A 21,555-nucleotide genomic window follows, 5' to 3' on the forward strand; every position below is an offset into this window, starting at 1 on the left:
GGTGATGGCAATTCTGCTGGTCTGCAAACAACACTGTGAGTCACAAAGTGGAGTGCTTAGTCTAAGATTTTACTCAAAAACCACTAGTTCCTCACTTTTAGGGTAAAAGAGCATCTGTGCAGTATCAGTAGATTTGGATAATTCACAATCTGCAAAGTATTTGCTCTGCTCCCCTTTCTGATACATAATGTCATTGTTTAACATTATATAACCTACATGATTTGTATATAGCAGATTAAAATAGTTTTTAAAAAGAATTGCACTTCTGAAAGGCTTTGTTCACAGTACAAAAGGGTCAATGTTTCAGAACATGGATTGAAAATGGTCATGTGAGTACCATGATACACAGGACAAAGAAGGAAACAAAGAAAATGGCACACACGTGGGGTCTGACAATAAGAAAAAGGAGGAGAGAATTTCAGCAGCTTTTAGAGAATTCCATGATTCCAAGAAGGGTTTCAGATACACTGTGTTAATCTCCCAGACGAACCTCTTTCTAGAAAATCTAGAGCAACAATCACTGTTTGTTTGTTTGTTTGTTTTACGATTTCTGGAGTAGCACGAGAATATTTATTTCTGCTACATTTATAAATAGTGGCCAGGTTCTCTTCCTCTCTCTCCCTCTACCCACTTCTCTCTGCCCCACTCCCTCTTTCTTTCTGAACTTCCTACTCTCTCCAACCTCCACACACAATCCGCCATCATCAGAGCACTTGTTCTTTCTTTAAGTGTTCATCAACATCACCTGGGGAACTTGTTGGACATATCTTCCTGGACCCTACTCTCAGATATGAGGAGCTAGCTAACCTCAGATGTTAACAAGCACCTGAAGTGATTCTGATGAAACTGGCCCACAGATAAAACTTTGAGAAACACTTCATCAGAGTTAAATTATACTTGTTATGCACCTTATCAATAGCAGCAATCTACCGGTGATCTTTCACTCCCACATTCCAGGTCTCCACACATTCTTTAAGTATCTTTTTTCGGTTGTAGCTCGGTTTTCAACTGAGTTACAAAAACAGGCGCAGAAATAACTATTACTCTTCTGTTTTAAAACAAGTCTCTCACGTACTTTCCTCTTGACCAGCAGTTTCTGTGATATGTTCTGATGGGAATTTAAGATTGTATAAAGCTTTTTAATGGGATTTTAAATTGTTCAGAGGAAAAGAACTTTTTCCTTTGATGTATGTTTTATTTGAAAGCATTAAAAATATGTACAATTTCCACAAGCTTGAAAAGAAAAAACAGAAAGCCACTAGAATGAGTGACAACTTTATAATACACGTTTATGAATTTCTGCTTAGTTTAAAAACAAAACAAACAAGCCAAAAGAAAAAAAAAAAAACCTTAAAAACTTGTGAATCAGTGTTTCCCTCTAGAAAACTTTCAAGAAAATTCACAGGTGACAAAATATTAAGTCAGCTAAAGATTATATCCTAAGTTCACCACACACCAGACAAGCTTCCAATAATCTTCAATGTCTTTGTAGCTATACCTATTCTCCAGAGACAGGGTCTAATCTTTATAACATTAGCAGTTCATTTGTTATATTTGAAGTTCAAGAATTAAAGGAATTAAAGAAAATGGAGCACAGTAGTTTCCAGAGGCCTATATTTTCACTAAACCAAACTCTTCCACTATTCTGTTTCTGTTTTCAAACTTTTCATCCTTTTGTGAGGATCTGGTCCATTGAGATGTCTGAAATGTGCATCCTTTTGCTGTGCTTAACAAGAAAGCCCTGCATGGGCTCCAGTCCATCCCCTGTGAATGAAGTTGAATGAACTTGACTGAGAAATGATGTATGAGCACCCTTCAAAAGAATGACACCAGTGATGGAGCTTCAGCATCATTCTGAACACTGAACCCTTCAAGATGCCATGGGTCAATATCTACTAAGTCAAATGGGAACACAAATGCAAACCATTTAACATGCCAGCAGCTCTATTTAAGCTTTGTTCATAGTACAAAGTAAGGAGAATAAGTGCATGCTTACGATAAGGCTTTAGTGGGCTTTTATTAACAAGTGAAGCCAAATCAGCAAAGCAAGTATTTATTAAGTACCCCCATGTGCAAAAGTGTTGACTGAAATGTTCATATCACTGTAGGACCCAGAAAGCTATTGCATTCACTGAGATGTATTCCTGCCTCCAATCTTGGCTCCAGAGGACTTGAAGGAGATTGTCGGCTCCAATGTGAAATGGTCCCACTGAACCCTGCCCAACCCTAAACCACCTCAGGAGTCCTGTTGGTGCACTTGGCCAAAGATCAGTGCTGAGTGGGAAACAGGAAGTTTTCTGTAAGGGGTTGGGTCCAAAACACCAAATATTGTATTAGATTAGTATTTTTCAAATCACAGTTCACGAAATTAATTAGTGAGTCACAATCCAACATATTTTCTTAAAATATAGAGAAAAATAGTATTAAAAATATCAGCAGATTACAAAGAGTAAACCTAAGCATTGTTTCATGAAATATATAATATGGTTTTGTAGGTGCAAAGTATGTGTGTGTGTGTGTGTCCTAGGTTGTTATGTGACATATATTCTAATGGTGAGTAGTAGTCCAAAAAGTTTGAAAGTCACTGAATGATCTAGTAACATCTTTTCCAATACAAAGATCATACAGTTGTCAAATTTTCTAATTTCTGTATGATTTTCAGTTAATTTGTGACAGCTATGCTTGTATATAGATCTTTTAAAGAGCGATTTTAGGTTCAGGTGCAGAGATTTCCCATATACTCCCTGCCTCTGCATATGTATGACCTCCCCTACTATCAGTATCCCCCACCACAGTTGTACATTTGTTACCACTGATGACCTATTTTGATTCATCCTTATGATCCAGTGTCCATAGTTTACATTAGGGTTCACTCTTGGTGTTCTACATTCTGTGGGTTTAGATAAATGGATAATAACCTGTATCCACCATTATAGTATCCTACAGAGTAGTGTCACTGCCCTAAAAATTCTCTGTCTCTGCCTATTCATCCCTCCCTTCTCCTTAATCCCTGGTAACCACTGAGCTTTTTACTGTCTCCATAGTAGTACCTTTTCCAGAATGTTATATAGTTGGACTCATACAGCATAGAGCCTTTTCAGATTGGCTTCTTTCACTTAGTAGTATGCATCTAAGTTTCCTCCATGTCTTTTCATGGTTTGATAGCTCATTTCTTTTTAGGGCTGAATAATATTCCACTGTCTAAATGTACCACAGTTTATGTATACTTTCACCTATTGAATGTATACAAGCACCTTGGTTTCTTCCAAGTTAGGAAATTATGAACAAAGCCGCTATAAACATATGTGTGCAGGTTTTTGTGTGGACATCAAATTTTAATTGCTTTGGGTAAATACCAAGTACAACTACTGAATCATGTATTTCATTTTGTAAGAGACCACAAAACTGTCTTCCAAAGTGACTGTTAAATTTTGCATTGCTACCAAGCAATGAATGAGTTCCTGTTGCTCCACATCCTTGCCAGCATTTGGTGGTGTAAGTATTCCGGATTTTGGCCATAGTAATAGGTATGTAATAGGATATCATTGTTTCCATTTGCATTTCCTTGATGACATATGAAATGAACATCTTTCCATGTGCTTATTTGTCATTTTGTATATCTTCTTTGGTAAGATATCTGTTAAGGTCTTTGGTCCATTTTTTAATCTGATTGTTTTCTTATTGTTGAGTTTTAAGAATTCTTTGTATATTTCAGGTAACAGTCCCTTGTCAAAAATTTTCTTTCAGTCTGTGGCTTGTCTTTTCATTCTCTTGACAGTGTCTTTCGTAGTACAGGAATTTTAAATTTTAATTAAGTTCAGCTTATCAGTTCTTCCATTAATGAGTCGTGCCTTCAGTTTTATATCTAAAAAGTCATCATCAAACTGAAGATCATCTTGATTTTCTCCTATGTTTTCTTTCAAGAGTTTTATAGTTTTTCATTTAGGTCAATGATCCATTTTTGAGTTAAATTTCTGTGAAGGATGTAAGGTCTGTAAAAATTCTTACTTTTGCGTGTGGGTGTCCAGTTGTCTCAGCACTATTTGTTCAAAAGATTTCTAGTTCCATTATATTGCTTTTGCTCCTTTGTTAAAGATCAGCTTACTATATTTATGTTGGGTCATTTCTGGGCCCTCTATTCTCACCCTTTGATCTGCTTGTCTATTTTTCACCAATACCACTTTGTCTTGATTATGGCGGCTTTATGGTAAGTCTTAAATTCAGATAGTGTCACTCCTCCAATTTTGTTCTCCTTCAATATTGTATTGGCTATCCTGTTGTTTTGTTTTGTTTTGTTTTGTTTTGGCTTCTCCATGTAAAGTTTAGAATTAGCGTGTCAATATCCACACAATAACTTGCTGAGATTTTGACTGGGATTGTATTGAATCTACAGATCAAGCTAGGAAGAACTAATATCTTGACAATATTGAGTCTTCCTACCCATGAATATGGAATATCTCTCCATTTATTTAGTTCCTCTTTGGTTTCTTTCATCAGAGTTTTCTGGTTTTCCTTATAAAGGTTGTATACAGATTTTGTTATATTTATTTCTCAGCACAGTCGTCCCTTGGCATCCATGGGATGTTGATTTCAGGACCCCCCACAGATACTAAACTCCAAAAATGCTCAAGTTTCTAATATAAAATGGTGTAGCATTTGCATATAATCATGCACATCCTCCTGGAGATTTTAAATCATCTCTAGATTACATATAATACTTAATACAATGTAAATGCTAGGTAAATACTTTATTACACTGTATTTCTATTTGTCTTATATTTTATTATTTTTACTTTTTATTTTTTTAATGAGTATGTTTAATCTGCAGGTGATCGGATGCACAGATGTAGAACTCATAGATACTGAGAGCCAACTTTATTTCATCTTTTTGGATGCTAACATAAATGGTATTGTGTTTTAATTTCAAATCCCACTTGTTCATTGCTGATATATAGGAAAGTGATTGATTTTTGTGTGTTACCTTTGTTTTTTTGGGGGGTTTTTTTGTTTTTTTTTTTTTAGTACAAGAAAAATGTGTCTATTATTTATTACACTGAACAATTCTGACCACCAACAACCAATGGGGTCCAGGAGAGAACATCTTGCTTCTCAACAAACTTTCCTCCCTTGCTTTAACATTTTTGAGGATTCTTTCCCAAACCTATTACATCTGAATTATGATGGTTACAAATTTTCCAACTCTGCCACTCCTTCCAGTGCATTATTTTTAGTATCTTCATTAAAGGGGCAAAATAAAATAAAATAAAAATAATAAAGATTCCATACTTGTAATAACAAAACAATGGTGGAAACTGCCATTAAATCAGGACAAGTGAAAAACAGATCTGTTCCCAGACTCACCGGACTATAAATTTAGGAAGTACACAAAAAAGTTAAAAATTAATTACACTCAATAGGATACATTAAATATGTACAGTTTTTGTATGACAATCATACCTAAGTAGTTTTAAAAACAAATGATCCAACCCATACCGCCAACTAATAAAGAACAAACAAATGAGTCATACAAAAGAAAAATCACACATTTTGGTTTACTCCTACTTTTGAGTTAAGAACACTAACAATAAAATTTGCATGCAACGAATACGGTTCCCTAAATACAACAGATGAATTATTTTATATACACATCTTATTTTTATTTATGGAGAATCAGTTAATAAACACATTTTAAGTTCAACATATTATGTATTTATGAGTGGGAAGCAACCTTAAACATTTTAAACACCAGAAATATACAAAACAATTATAAGTGAAATAATACAGACAAAGTCCCTTGTGTTTTGATCCTGGAGTCAAACCATAGAAATCTCAGGTTAAGAGAACTTTGAAAAATATTGTTTCAAATATTAAAAATCATATGTTTGAGGGAGGAAGAGAATTAACAGCCTTTCTTTGCCTTAAAATACTCTACGTTTTATGAAATTGCAATTGGAATGAAGCAGCTCCTAAAGTAGTCAGTGTTCAGAGGAAGAGAAAATTGAGCACAAGAGCCAACTACCGTTTTACTCAACTCCTTCACAATGCTTAGCTGACGAACTTCTCACTTAAAAGAGCTGTTGAAGATCAGACACAGTGGCTCATGCCCATAATCCCAGCATTTTGGGAGGCCAAGGCGGGTGGATCACTTGAGTCTAGGAGTTTGAGACTAGCCTGGCCAATATGGGGAAACCCCATCTCTACTGACAAAAAAAAAAAAAAAAAAAAAAAAAGCTGGGTGTGGTGGCGGTGCTGTAATCCCAGCTACTCAGGAGGCTGAGGCAGGAGAATCACTTGAACTCAGGAGGCAGAGATTGCACTGAACTGAGATCGCACAAGTGCACTCCGGCGTGGGCAACAGAGTGAGACACTGTCTCAAAAGACAAAACAAAACAAAAAAGAGCTGCTGCTGAAGTCATGCCTATTTTAGAAAAGTAGTATGAATGAGTTTTTCTACATATTAACTACAATTTATGGTAATTTGCAAAATGTTTTTCCGTTTTTAAATCTGAGAGTCTCTATCTCCACTCACAAAGCAACAGGCACTGCTAGGGCTCTTAGGCTAACATCTGCCACCCCACCAGTCTGCACGGTCCATAAACAGGTGTGCAGAGGACCAGAGTTCACCTGTCAGCAGCCCCGCAGAATCCGACTCTCCAGACTTTCTGCCATTAATTACCATAGATGTGGCCTTTTTCCTGATATTCTATTCCCATTGGAGGCTTTTTATTAAGGCCTTGTTCCTGTGAACACATTTGGGGCACAACATATTGTCTTCAAGATGCGGGGGTGGAAAATTGGAGGCAGGAAGCAAGAAGAGTGCACTCACTCTCCCTTCTTGCTTTTCTGGAACCCAGGCTTGACCAGCATGAAACTGCAGGTGAACCCAACCATCTGGATCTGCAGGGAGGCTTTTCCCATGGACCACACACCACCTGACACCACAGGCCTCTTGTGGAGGTTCCATTGCCTCTGGCGTCCTCGCCCTGGCCGAAATTCTCGCCCAGGAGGCCAGCAAAGCCTCTGGGGCAGAAGTTGTCACCACAACTATATTAACTCCCTCAAGGAGAGCAGTGGAATCTTCCAGGGCAGGTGGCCCCTCCGCAGGGGGAAAGGCCACTTCAGGAGGATGTGTCTCAGAACTTTGCAGGGACGTTTCCCCTTTTTCCACCTTTAATTTTTTTTGCAATGATTTCCGGATTTTGGCCTCTTTTGCTGTGCTAGGAAAATCCTTTTGATTTGGGTAGGCAAAGGCACACAGGCGCTTATATGCATCCAATTTCTGGCCTTTGGAGCTCAGCTTCGCCAGACCCGTAGAATGTCCCGGTGAATCAGATTAACAGGTGGCAGTTTAGAGGGTAATGGAGGGATTGGTATTTTCTTCTGAGGTCTGGGGTTGTCACTGTACTCTGCCTTCTTCTTAGGACAGAGCACTTTATTGCCTTTGACAGACATTTTTTCTTTGGTTCCCTTTGCTGATGTTCCTGGCAAAGCAATCATGTTTAGTTGATTAGAAGCCTGCTGATCCTCTTCCCTTGACTTCTCTGTGGAGGTCTCCTTGCCTTTTGCCTTCTCCATACTTGTAGAAGTGGAGCCTCGCAAATGCTTCCAAAATGGCCCCAGCCCTCTGTTAACTTTGTTAACTTTGCATCCTGAAACCTTGCTATAATTGCTTTGCTTTTTTCTTCTTCTTCTTCTTTTGAGACAGAGTCTTGCTCTGTCACTCAGGCTGGAGTGCAGTGGCACGATCTCGGCTCACTGTAACCTCCACCTCCCAGGTCCAAGTGATTCTTGTGCCTCAGCCTCCAGAGTAGCTGGGATTACAGGCATGCACCACCATGCCCAGCTAATTTTTTTTTATTTTGGGTAGAGATAGGGTTTCACCATGTTGGTCAGGCTGCTCTCAAACACTTGACCTCAAGTGATCTGCCCACCTTGGCCTCCCAAAGTGCTGGGATTACAGGCATAAGCCATGATACCTGGCCTACAATTGCTTATTAATGCCAGAGATCTTTTTTGTGGATTCTTTCAGATTGTATATATAGATGATCATGTCATCTGCAAATAAAGACAGACTCATTTCTTCTCTTCCAATCTGTATACCTTTTATTTCCTTTTCTTACTGTATTAGCTAAGATTTCCAGTACAATGTTGAAAAGCAGTGGTGAGAGGGGATATCTTCCCTTTGTTCCTGGTCTTAGAAGGAAGGCTTCATGTCCTCGCCATTATGTATAATGTTAGCTGTAGGGTTTTTGTAGAAATTATTCATAAAGTTGAGGAAATTCTCCTTATTCCTAGTTTACTGAGAGTTTTTATCATGAATGAGGCTTTAATTTTGTCAAATACCTTTTCTACAACAATTGATATGATCATATGATTTTTCTTATTAAATCTTTCCATGTGATGGATTTCATTAATTCATTTTTAAATGTTGAAACAGCCTTGCACACCTGGGATTAATCCTAATTGGGTTTTGGTATATAATTCCTTTTATACATAATCAGATGCAGTTGGCTAATATTTTGTTGAGGATTTTTGCTTCTATGTTCATGACAGTTGTTGTTCTGTAGTTTTCTTTTTTTTGTAATACCTTTGCCTAGTTTTGGAATTAGAGTAATAGCAGCCTCATTGAATTAGTTAGAGTCAGAATATTGTCTCTGCTCCCATTTTCTGAAAGAGATTGTAGAGTATTGGTAAAATTTCTTCCTTAAATATTTGGTGGAATTGGCTAGGCATGGTGGCTCACACCTGTAATCTCAGCACTTTGGGAGGCTGAGGTGGACAGATTGCTTGAGCTCAGGAGTTTGAGACCAGCCTGGGCAACACGATGAAACGCTATCTCTACAAAAAATACAAAAATTAGCTGGACATAGTGGCACATGCCTATAGTCCCAGCTACTTGGGAGGCTGAGGTGGGAGGATCTCTTGAGCTCGGGAGGATAAGGCTGCAGTGATCTTGCCACTGTACTCCAGCCTGGGCAACAGAGAGAGACATGTCTCAATAATAATAATGATGATGATAAAAGAAATTCTAAAATAAAATAAAACATTTGGTGGAATTTACCATAAACCCATCTAGACCTGGTGCTTTCTGCCATGGAAGGTTTATTATTTATTTATTTAATTTATTTAATAAATCTAGGCCTATTCACATTGTTTATTTCTTCTGGTGTGTGTTTTGAAAGATTGTATCTTTCAAGGAACTGGTAAATTTTTCTAGGTTATCAAATGTGGGCAGAGAGTTATTCATTATATTCCTTTATTATCCTTTTAATGTTCACCACATCTGCAATGATGTCACCTCTTTCATTCCTGATTATTAGCAATTCATGTCTTCTCTCATTTTTCTTAGAATAACTAGAGGATTATCAATTTTATTGATCCTTACAAAGAACCAGCTTTTGGTTTCATTGATTTTCTTTATTTTATGTTTTCAATTTCTTTGATTTCTGCTCTAATTTTTATTTCTTTCCTTCTGCTTACTTTGGATTTAATTTGGGTAATTTAATTTCTTTTTATAACTTCCTAAGGTGGAAGCTTAGATAGTAGAGTTTAGATCTTTTTTTCTAATATATGCATGCATTCAATACTGTAAATTTCCCTCCATGTGCAGTACATTTTAATTGCATCCCCCAAATTTGGGTAAGTTGTGTTTTCATTTCCATTTGGTTTAAAATATTTTTAAATTTATCTTGAGATTTCTTATTTCTCCCATGTCTTATTTAGAAATTTATTGTTTAGTCTCGTATTTGAGGATTTTCCAGCTATCTTTGTTACTGTGTTTTAGTTTAGTTCTATTATAGTCTAACAGCAGACATTATATGATTTCTGTTTTAAAAAATTTGTTGAAATATGTTTTATGGCCCAGAATGGGGTTCTGTCTTGGTGAGTGTTCCATGGGAGCTCAGAATGTATAGTCAGCCCTTCATAACTTTGGATTTTGTATTCATGGATTCAATCAACCACAGATAGAAAATATTTGAAAAAAAATATGTTTGTACTGAACACGTACAGACTTTTTTCTTTCATGTTTCCCTCAATAATACTATTAACAATCATTAATACTAATTATACTAATAATACTATTAACAACAATAATACTAACAACAACTATTTACGTAGCATTTACATTGTACTAGGTATAAGTAATCTAGAGATGATTTACAGTATACAAAGGGATGCGCAAATGTTATATGCAAATGCTATACCACTTTATATCAGGGACTTGCACATTCATGGATTTTGGTATTTGAGGGGGATCCTGGAACCAATCTCCCATGGATACTGAGGGATGATTATATATTCTTCTGTTGTTATACGAAGTAGTCCATGTCCATTATATCCAGTTGATTGGTGGTGCTATTTAGTTCAATTATACTCTTACTAATGTTCTGCCTGGTATATCCGTTCATTTCTGAAGGAGGAGAGGGGTATTAAAGTGTCTAACAATAATGTGTTAATCTATTTTTTTGCCATTCTATTGGTTTTTGCCTCACATATTTTGATGCTCTGTTGTTAGGTGCATACGCATTAAAAACTGTTATGTCTTTTTGGAGAAGTGACCCTTTTATCATTATATGATGGCCCTCTTTGTTTCTGACAACTTTCTTTGCTCTGAAGTAGGCTATGTCTGAAATTAATACAGTTGTTACTGCTTTCTTTTGATTAATGTGAGCATGATATATCTTTCTCCATCTATTTTCTTTTAATTCACCTGTGTCTTTATATTTAAAGTGCATTTTTTATAGACAACACACACTTAGATCTTGTATTTTGATCTACTTTGATACTCTTTTAATTGGTACATTTAGACCATTGGCATTCAAAGTGATCATTGATATAGTTGGATTAATATCTACCAAATTTTGTTAGTTTTGTATTTATTGCCCTTGTTCTTTGTTTCTATTTTTCTCCTTCACTTTTTTTTTTTTGCCTTTTGTGGTTTTGAGTATATTATATTATCTATTTTCTCTCCTTTCTTAGCATATCAGTTATGCTTTTTTTTTTTTTTTTTTTTTTTTTTTTTTTTTTTTTTTTTTTTTAGTTTAGAGGTTGCCCTAGAGTGTGCAATATACATTTATGACAAATCCAAGTTCACTTTCAAATAACAATATAACAATATACTACTTCAAGGGTAGTGCCAGTACCTTATAATAACCAAATTATCCAAATTCCTTCCTCCCATCCTTTGTATTATTGCTGTCATGCATTTTACTTATATATAAATAAAAATATACATAATCAAATACATTGTTGCTTATATTATTTTGAACAAGTTGTTACCTGTTGGATCACTTAAGAATAAGAAAAATAACAGCGTTTATTTTTCCTTCACTTATTTATTCTCCAGTGCTTTCTCTTTCCTCATGTAAATATGAATTACAGACCGATGTCATTTGCCTTCTCTCTAAAGGACTTCTTTTAATATTTCTTGTAAGATGGGCTTTCTGGCAATAAAATCTCTCAATTTTTGTTTGTCCCACCGAGTCTGTATTTCTCCTTCACTTTTGAAGGATAATTTCATAGGGTACAGAATTCCAAATAGGTGGACTTTTTTGCTCTCAAACTTTAACTATTTCACTCGACTCTTCCTGTTTACATGGTTTCTGAGGAAAAGTCAGATGTAGTTCTTATCTTTGCTCCTCTATAGATAAGGTATTTCTTCCTCTGGCTTCTTTCAGGATTTTCTTTATCTCTGATTTCATGTTGTTTGAAAATTATATGCTGAGGTTCAATTTTTCTGGCATTTATTCTGCTTGGTGTTCTCTGACTTTGCTGGATCTGTGGTTTGGTGTCTGACATTAATTGGGGGAAAATTCTAAGTCATTAACGTTTCAAGTGTTTCTTCTCTTGCCTTCTCTCTTTCTTCTCCTTCTGGTATTCCCGTTACACACATGTTATACCTTCTGTAGTTGTCCTATAGTTCTTCAATATTCTGTTCTGGTATTTTTCAGTATTTTTTTTTCTCTTTTATTTTTTGTTTCGGAAGTTTCTATTGAAATATCCTCAAGCTGTTTTTTTTTTTATTATTCCCCCTGAGTTGTGTCCAGTTTACTAATAACTCCTTTAAAGGCATTTTTCGTTTCTATTACAGTGTTTTTGACCCCTAGCATTTCTTTTTGGTACTTTCTTCGAATTTCCATCTCTTTGCTTATGTTGCCCATCTGTTCTTGCATGCTGTCTACTTTATTCATTTATCCCTTAGTATTTTAATTATAGTTGTTCTAAATTCCTTGTCTGATAATTCCATTAACACTGCCATATCTCAGTCTGGTTCTGATGCTTGGTCTGTCTCTTCAAACTGTTTTTTGCCTCTTAGTATGCCTTGTTGTTTTTGCTGACAGCCAGACATGATGGACTGGGTAAAAGGAACTGCTGTAAATTGGGCTTCAGTAATGGGTGGTAAGCTGTGTGGGCAGGGGAAGCATTCTATAGTCCTATGATTATTTAGGTTTCAGTCTGTTAGTGAGCCTGTGCCTCCAAATTATGGACTCCACAAGTTCTCAGTTTATTATTATTTTTTTCACCCTGAGATAGGACAGGATGGCTAAAGTCAGCTGGAGTTTGACTTCAGCTCAGTTAGGCTCTGAAAAAACCCCAGCAGGTTAGGCTCTGGTTAGTTTCTTCTGAGAGAAGATCTTGTTAAGAACAGAATGCTCTGGCGTTTTCAAAATAGTCCCTTCCCCTGACTCCCCACCCCTGCTGGAAGCACAAGAAGATATTTCTCTGACATTCACTGTGAGAAACTGGTACAACACCAGTAGGTAAAACTCACAAAACTGTGGGGGCCCCTGACACCTGGGGTCCCTTGGTGTTTTTATTTCTTAGACTCATCCACACTAAGCCTCCAGCAATCCTTCAATCACAATTCAGGTTTCCCTCCCCCAGCACTGGTTACTGCAGAGGTGTTTGCTTCAGTAAGTTGCGACTTTCTGTATTCACCTGATGGTCTCTCCAGTCTGGGAAGCAGAGGTTTGCCCTGTGACATCACTTCTCTTATGAATCTAAGACAAGTTGATGTTTTCTCAGTGTGTTCAGCTTTTTCCTTATGAGACAAGGTGGCAACTTCCAAGTTTCTTACATGCTAAACCAGAAACTGTAAATCATACACAGTTTAAAAACTCAATTCAATAATTTTTTGTAAAAAATCAAAATTTGAAATGTTACCTCTTCCCTTCCAAATTTCCACTCCCTGGAGAAAGCAGGAAATGTTTAAATTAATTTTGAGATAAGACAGACTAGTTTTCCACTTCATAGTGGTTATTCTGATAGTGAGCACCACAATTTCTAAATACCATGCTTATACTGTCTCAATTTATTAATCTTAAATAGTATTGATTTTTCCCAATGAAAAATGAGTATTTAACTCTCTCACAAAACATGCATACACACACACATACACACACACACACACACACTTCCTCAATCCAATATCTAATCCCATTAATGTCATAATTATAGTTACATCAATATTCACTGTTTACATTATATGACTATATGACTATCATTTCCAGCTGAATATATAGGCATAATATATTTCTTTGCTTGCTTTTCTTTTTCTGTCCCTGGAGTTATTAGCAGCTTCTTTTTTATTTGTTTAGCTTTTTATGTCAATATCTTATTTATATCTTGACTTTCAAACAGAACTGTAAGTACTCTTTCAAAACTGTCAAATGCATCTGTTAAAATGTCAGTTTTATTATTTCTTAAGACATCCTGCTTGGCCTCCTTAATCCTCTTGTGCCAATCTCTGAATTAGTGTTTCTCTTGACCTGCTTCTCTGCCATCATCCTGGTTTGTCTCTTTAACACCAGTCTGGGAACTGCCTGAGTTTTGCTCCTGTGTTGGGTGCCTTTCAGTAACTGGGACCTATGGCACCAACTTTCCTAGCTTACTTTTTCATTGAGTGGCGTATTTCCTCCAGTAGTTTCTTGCAAAAAGGTGCACGTTAGTTAAATTCTTTGAGTTTTTAATACCTGACTTTCACAACTGATTAAAAGTGTAAGTAGGTATAGAATGCTGAGTTGGTGATCATTCTCCCTCAAAATTATAAGGAGGTTGTTCCGTTGTTGTTGCTGTTGTTGTTTTTACGGAGTTTCGCTCTGTCGCCCAGGCTGGAGTGCAGTGGCACAATCTCAGCTCACTGCAACCTCCACCTCTCAGGTTCGGGCGATTCTCCTGCCTCAGTTTCCCAAGCAGCTAGGATCACAGGCGCTTGCTACTGCACCCAGTTACTTTGTATTTTTGATACAGACAAGGTTTCACCATGTTGGCCAGGCTGCTCTGAAACTCCTGACCTCAAGTGGTGCACCTGCCTTGGCCTCCCAAAGTGCTGGGATTACAGGCATGAGCCACCGCACCCTGTGTTTTTTGTTTTGTTTTGTTTTGTTTTTTTAGCTTGCAACATTGCTGTTGAGAAACCTAATGCTGTTCTGATTCCTGAAATTTTGTATGTGACTTGTTTTATTTTTCTTTCTTTCTGGAAGGTTAAACATCTTCACTTTGTTCTCAGAAGTCTGAAAATTTATAGCTATTTGTCATACTGCATTGTTCTCCCATCATTGTACCGAATACTTAATTAGAGAACTCAAGTATTTCTTTTCTGGGATTTTCTTTTTGTTGTTCTACTTCTTAGTTAATTTTCTCTCTTTTGTTTTCCTACCTTTTTATTTCTGGAACTCCTTTCCTTTGTCTAATTTTCTTGTCTATTTTCTCCTTTTTCTCATCTCCGTTATTTTTCTGCCTTCTGAAAGATTCATCTTTATCTTCTAACTCTTCAATTAAATTTTTCACTTTTACTATCATATACTTAATTTTTAAGAGTTTTTGTTGCCTTTCTCTGAATGTTTCTTTTCATATGCATTATCTTTTCTTACCTCTCAAATTTTACTTATCGTTTTCTAGTATTTTCTGTTCCCTGTCTTAATCTGTGTACTCTGCAAGTCTTTTTACTTCTGTTCTATACACTCTATTTTATGTTAAAGAGTATGCTCAGGTATCCAGTGATACTTAGATCTTTGTTCATACGTAAGGATGAAGAACTGAAAAATAGAGGGCAAATGGTTGGGGCTTTTGAACTTCACTGATAGATACAGACCCAGCCATTTGTTGGGAATCCTCAATAATCAGTATCTGTTCATTTTTCTCTTGGATTGGTCAGTCCCCAGAAGAGAAATCCTTCAAATTCCAGTTTGGGATATATAAGCCTGTCTGTCAACATTTTCCTGGAGCTGAGTAGAAAAAGGCAGACTACAGAGAGGAAGGATTCTATCTGTTTAACAGATAGCATTACCTTGTTTCCAGGTGGTACTCTGCCCACAGCTGTGTCTGCATCTCTAAGGCCACAGCCTTCCTGATTCAGAGTATCACCTCCCATCTTCTGCCCAGCTGGGAGAGGACAGTTGCCTTGTAAAGAATATGGGAAGGGAATCTAGGAGCCTAGCAGATTCTTCTTTGGAGTTGCAACCCAAACCACTACCAGGTACCATTTCTGGATTTTTCAGAGGTCCTGCAGAAGAATTTTATCTTCCCCTAGGCATTCGTCACTTCATTAGTCTTAGTCTTTCTCTGGTCTCACCATTTGCTTTCATACTCCCCAAATTTTGGTGCAATTGTCTTCTCTTCCATTCTCCTTGTATTTTAAGTTTATGCCTTTAAAAATTCACTTTACTGATACTTTAGTGGAATTAGCAGAGATTAATAGCTATCATGTTTTCTTGGCTTTTTAAAAGATTAAATGTAATTCCACATTTTTATAGGATTTTCAAAAATGAATTACCAATCGTAAATTACAAAATCATGCAATAAATTTAGGGTGAATAAGATTAGAAGCTTAAATAAGGTTGATGTTTTGTACTGATGATATTTTAAAATCCAATTTGGTATTACGTGATCAACATAGCACTTTTACCTAATTTATTAGAGAATTAGTTTAATTTCATTAAACTAGACAATTCAGTTTTATTCTCAATGGTGGAAAAGTAGGATTATATAGAAGAGTATATTCTTTCTTTCCTTCCTACCCTATCCCTATGGCATTCAGCCACACATATATTACACAGACACTTTGTTCTCAAGCATAACTTCGGCTTCAAGCATAACGGAATATTCTTCTGAAAGAGAATATAGATGACAGAAAAGTAGAAAACAAGTTATCTGATGCATTTATTTGGTAGAGATTGCTTTGCAGTCAGTCTGTATGCACTTTTGTATCGGGGGGAACTTGGGGTTGCTTTGTTGGCATCCTTTTCTCACTGCAGTTATATTAAGGTGACATCAAGAAATGCTCCAGCTGCCATGAGGTACAGGGTGCTATGTAAGAAGAATGTGGATATAGGATAGAAAGAAAGATACCTGTCTCAGTGTCTGAACCACCTTATTAACAAAAACCTTCCAGAAGCAAAGAAATGATTTGGGCAAAACAGCAGTAACCTAAGTAGAAAATAATTTTCATAAGGAAGAATGGGATAATTAGCACATATCTCACCAAACCATTTTTTTCTTTCCTTTCCTCTTTTTAGAGTACAGATGCACCGACTAGAGAGAGAAATCTTCTTCTCAGTGCACTCATGATATAAGGTCTCTTACCCAGTCTTTCATTTGCCCTTAGAAAAGTTAGAGTGCACCAAACAACCATGAATTTTATGACTCCACTCTTTCATCAAACATTATGGAAGGAGTTTAGGTAAACTTGATATCCTTTACTATCCATCTATGAGATTCTCAAGTTTTTCAAAATAAACCCCTTGTCACAGATACAGTCTGAAGTTTATGTAACCAGTCTAACTATTCTGGGACGCAACCTTGCTGTCTAGGTTAGACACATCTTGACCAGTGTTGATGGATGCACAGAAAATGTCCCCCTGAGAGGAGGAGAAAGCCTGGAGTGCTGAGGAAACAGCAGCTCTGGGGACAGGTAAGTGCACATTCTGGCTCAGTCACTTACGAACTGGTTGATTTTGTTTGCATATATGAATTTAAATATCCTTTCAACAGAAATGGAAAGCTATGTGATTTAATTGCTTCTTTTCTTCTGCCTTTGTTTCTAGAAATTTTGGAGCTAAGTCCAGCGCTCTGTTGTATCAGATGATTCATTTGAGGTAGCTCATAGTATCTCTTCCACTTATTTCCTTAGATGATCTTTGCTGTGTTTGGTTGCCAATGTGTCAACTTGTACTTCAATTACATTTTAACCAAGAAGTCATCAGATATGAATCTAAATGTTGACTCCCTTGATGCTCCTATAAACTTTCATTAATCCAGACTGACCTATCTCCAGGTGGCTCTTGATGCTACTTTACTATCTCTGATGATTTCTGCTAGGTGAGTGGTATGATGTGCTGATTTCATTTGATTTCATTTTTTTATTTCATATAAAGATGATTTGGTGTTGATATTTTCAAGTCTGGGTTTTAAAGTTGTAGGATTTTCTGAAAATGCCAAAGAGGAAGTACATCAAGCTATATGGTTTTCATTCCCTATCAGAAGAAATCCTACACATTCATAAATTAATGAATTTGACTTAGAACTGCCATCAAGTATCTATTTCTATTTCTTCAAAGCATATGTGTAATTCAGTCAACAAACACTTACTGAATACCCATTATGTACCAGACCTGTACTAGTCTTTCAGAATACTGACATAAAAACAGCTCTTAGACGGTTCCAAGATGGCTGAATAGGAACAGCTCTGGTTTGCAGCTCCCAGCATGATTGACAAAGACGACGGGTGATTTCTGGATTTCCAACTGAGGTACCTGGTCATATCACTGGGACTTGTTGGACAGTGGGTGCAGCCCATGGAAGGCAAGCCAAAGCAGGGAGGGGCACTGCCTTACTCAGGAAGTGCAAGGGGTCAGGGGGTTTCCCTTTCCTAGCAAAGGTAAACTGTGACAGTCTGTACCTGGAAAATTGGGACACTGTTACCCAAATACTGTGCTTTTCCAATGATATTAGCAAACAGCACACCAGGAGATTATATCCCACGCCTGGCTCAGCAGGTCCCAGACCCATGGAGCCTTGCTCACTGCTAGTCCAGCAGTCCCAGATCGAACTGCAAGGTGGCAGCCTGGCTGGGGGAGGGGCATCCGTCATTGCTGAGGCTTGAGTAGGTAAACAAAGTGGCCTGAAAGCTCAAACTGGGTGGAGCCTACCGCAGCTCAACAAGACCTACCTGCCTCTGTAGACTCCACCTCTGGGGGCAGGGCATAGCTGAACAAAAGGCAGCAGACAACTTCTGCAGACTTAAATGTCCCTGTCTGACAGCTCTGAAGAGAGCAGTGGTCCTCTCAGCATAGTGTTTGAGCTCTGAGAATGGATAGACTGTCTCCTCAAGTGGGTCCCTGACTCCCGTGTAGCCTAACTGGGAGATACCTCCCAGTAGGGACCGACTGACACCTCAAACAGCTGGGTGCCCCTCTGAGACAAAGCTTCCAGAGGAAGGATCAGGCAGCAATATTTACTGTTCTGCAGGCATCCGCTGGTGATACCCCGGCATACAGGGTCTGGAGTGGACCTCCAGCAAACTCCAACAGACCTGCAGCTGAGGGAACTGACTGTTAGAAGGAAAACTAATGAACAGAAAGGAATAGCATCAACGTCAACAAAAAGGACATTCACACCAAAACTCTATCTGTAGGTCACCATCCCCAAAGACCAAAGGTAGATAAAACCACAAAGATGGGGAGAAACCAGAGCAGAGTAGCTGAAAATTCTAAAAACCAGAGTACCTCTTCTCCTCCAAAGGATTGCAGCTCCTCACGAGCAACAGAACAGAGCTGGACGGAGAATGACTTTGACAAGTTGACACAAGTAGACTTCAGAAGGTTGGTAATAACAAACTTCTCCAAGCTAAAGGAGGATGTTCAAACACATCGCAAGGAAGCTAAAAGCTTTGAAAAAAGGATTAGATGAATGGCTAACCAGAATAAACAGTATAGAGAAGACTTTAAATGACCTGATGGAGCTGAAAAGCATGGCACAAGAACTACATGACACATGCACAAGCTTCAGTAGCCGATTCAATCAAGTGGAAGAAAGGGTATCAGTGATTGAAGATCAAATGAATGAAATGAAGTGCGAATAGAAGTTTAGAGAAAAAAGAGTAAAAAGAAGTGAACAAAGCCTCCAAGAAATATGGGACTATGTGACAACAATGAATCTATGTTTGATTGGTGTACCTGAAAGTGACAGGGAGAATGGAACCAAGTTGCAAAACACTCTTCAGGATATTATCCAGGAGAACTTCTCCAACCTAGCAAGGAAGGCCAACATTCAAATTCAGGAAATACAGAGAACACCACAAAGACACTCCTCGGGAAGAGTAACCCCGAGACACATAATTGTCACATTCTCCAAGGTTGATATGAAGGAAAAAATGTTAAGGGCAGCCAGAGAGAGAGAAAGGTCAGGTTACCCACAAATGGAAGCCCATCAGACTAACAGCGAATCTCTCAGCAGAAACTCTACAAGCCAGAAAAGAGTGGGAGTCAATATTCAACATTCTTAAAGAAAATAATTTTTAACCTAGAATTTCATATCCAGCCAAACTAAGCTTCATAAGTGAAGGAGAAATAAAATCCTTTACAGACAAATAAATACTGAGAGATTTTGTCACCACCAGGCCTCCCTTACAAGAGCTCCTGAAGGAAGCACTAAACATGGAAAAGAACAACCAGTATGAGCCACTGCAAAAACATGCCAAATTGTAAAGACCATCGATGCTATGAAGAAACTGCATCAATTAACAGGCAAAATAACAAGCTAACATAATAATGACAGGATCAAATTCATGCATAACAATATTAACCTTAAATGAAAATGGGCTAACTGCCCCAATTAAAAGACACAGACTGGCAAATTGGAGAGAGTCAAGACCCATCAGTGTGCTGTATTCAGGAGACCCATCTCACATGCAGAGACACACATAGGCTCAAAATAAAGGGATGGAGGAAGATCTACCAAGCAAATGGAAAGCAAAAAAAAAAAAAAAAAAAAAAAAAAAGGCAGGATTTGCAATCCTAGTCTCTGATAAAACAGACTTTAAACCAACAAAGATGAAAAGAGACCAAAAAAAAAGGCCATTATATAATGGTAAAGGAATCAATTCAACAAGAAGAGCTAACTATCCTAAATATACATGCACCCAATACAGGAGCACCCAGATTCATAAAGCAAGTCCTCAGAGACCTACAAAGAGACATAAACTGCCACACTATAATAATGCGAGACTTTAACTGTCAATATTAGATCAACAAGACAGAAGGTTAACAAGGATATCCAGGACTTGAACTCAGCTCTGCACCAAGTGGATCTAATAGACATCTACAGAACTCTCCCCCACAAATCAATAGAATATACATTCTTCTCAGCACCACATCACACTTATTCCAAAATTGACCACATAGTTGGAAGTAAAGCACTGCTCAGCAAATGTAACAGAACAGAAATCACAACAAACTGTCTCTCAGACCACAGTGCAATCAAATTAGAACTCAGGATTAAGAAACTCACTCAAAATCACTCAATTACATGGAAACTGAACAACCTGCTCCTGAATGACTACTGGGTAAATAATGAAATGAAGGCAGGAATAAAGATGTTCTTTGAAACCAATGAGAACAAAGACACAACATACTAGAATCTCTGGGACACAGTTAAAGTAGTGTATAGATGGAAATTTATAGCACTAAATGCCCACAAGAGAAAGCAGGAAAAATCTAAAATCAACACCCTAACATCACAACTAAAAGAACTAGAGAAGCAAGAGCAAACACATTCAAAAGCTAGCAGAAGGCAAGAAATAACTAAGATCAGAGCAGAACTTAAGGAGATAGAGACACAAAAAACCCTTCAAAAAAAATCAATGAATCCAGGAGCTGTTTTTTTGAAAATATCAACAGAATTTATAGTCCACTAGCAAGACTAATAAAGAAGAGAGAAGAATCAAACAGATGCAATAAAAAATGATAAAGGAGATATCACCACCAATCCCACAGAAATACAAACTACCATCAGAGAATACTATAAACACCTGTACACACACACACACAAAAACTGGAAAATCTAGAAGAAATGGATAAGTTTCTGGACACATACACTCTCACAAGACTAAACCAGGAAGAAGTTGAATCCCTGAATAGACCAATAACAGGCTCTGAAATTGAAGCAATAATTAACAGCCTGCCAACCGAAAAAAGTCTAGGACCAGAGAGATTCACAATCTAATTCTACCAGGAGTACAAACAGGAGCTAGTACCATTCCTTCTGGAACTATTCCAAACAACAGAAAAAGAGGGAATCCTCCCTAACTCATTTCATGAAGCCAGCATCATCCTGATACCAAAGGCTGGCAGAGACACAACAAAAAAAAAGAGAATTTTAGACCAATATTCCTGATGAACATCGATGCGAAAATCCTCAATAAAATGCTGGCAAAACAAATCCAGCAGCACATCAAAATGCTTATCTACCGTGATCAAGTCAGCTTCATCCCTGGGATACAAGGCTGGTTCAACATATGCAAATCAATAAATGTAATCCATCACATAAACAGAACCA

The 21,555-nt window shown here is 37.4% G+C and overlaps 1 pseudogene; it reads right to left on the minus strand.

The window, feature by feature from the left end:
• Positions 1-6,703: 6,703 nt before the first annotated feature.
• On the minus strand, positions 6,704-7,593 carry LOC103226709 (developmental pluripotency-associated protein 4 pseudogene; annotated as a pseudogene).
• Positions 7,594-21,555: the final 13,962 nt, after the last annotated feature.

The sequence above is a fragment of the Chlorocebus sabaeus genome, chromosome 21, assembly GCF_047675955.1.
Source record: "Chlorocebus sabaeus isolate Y175 chromosome 21, mChlSab1.0.hap1, whole genome shotgun sequence".
NCBI lineage: Eukaryota > Metazoa > Chordata > Mammalia > Primates > Cercopithecidae > Chlorocebus > Chlorocebus sabaeus.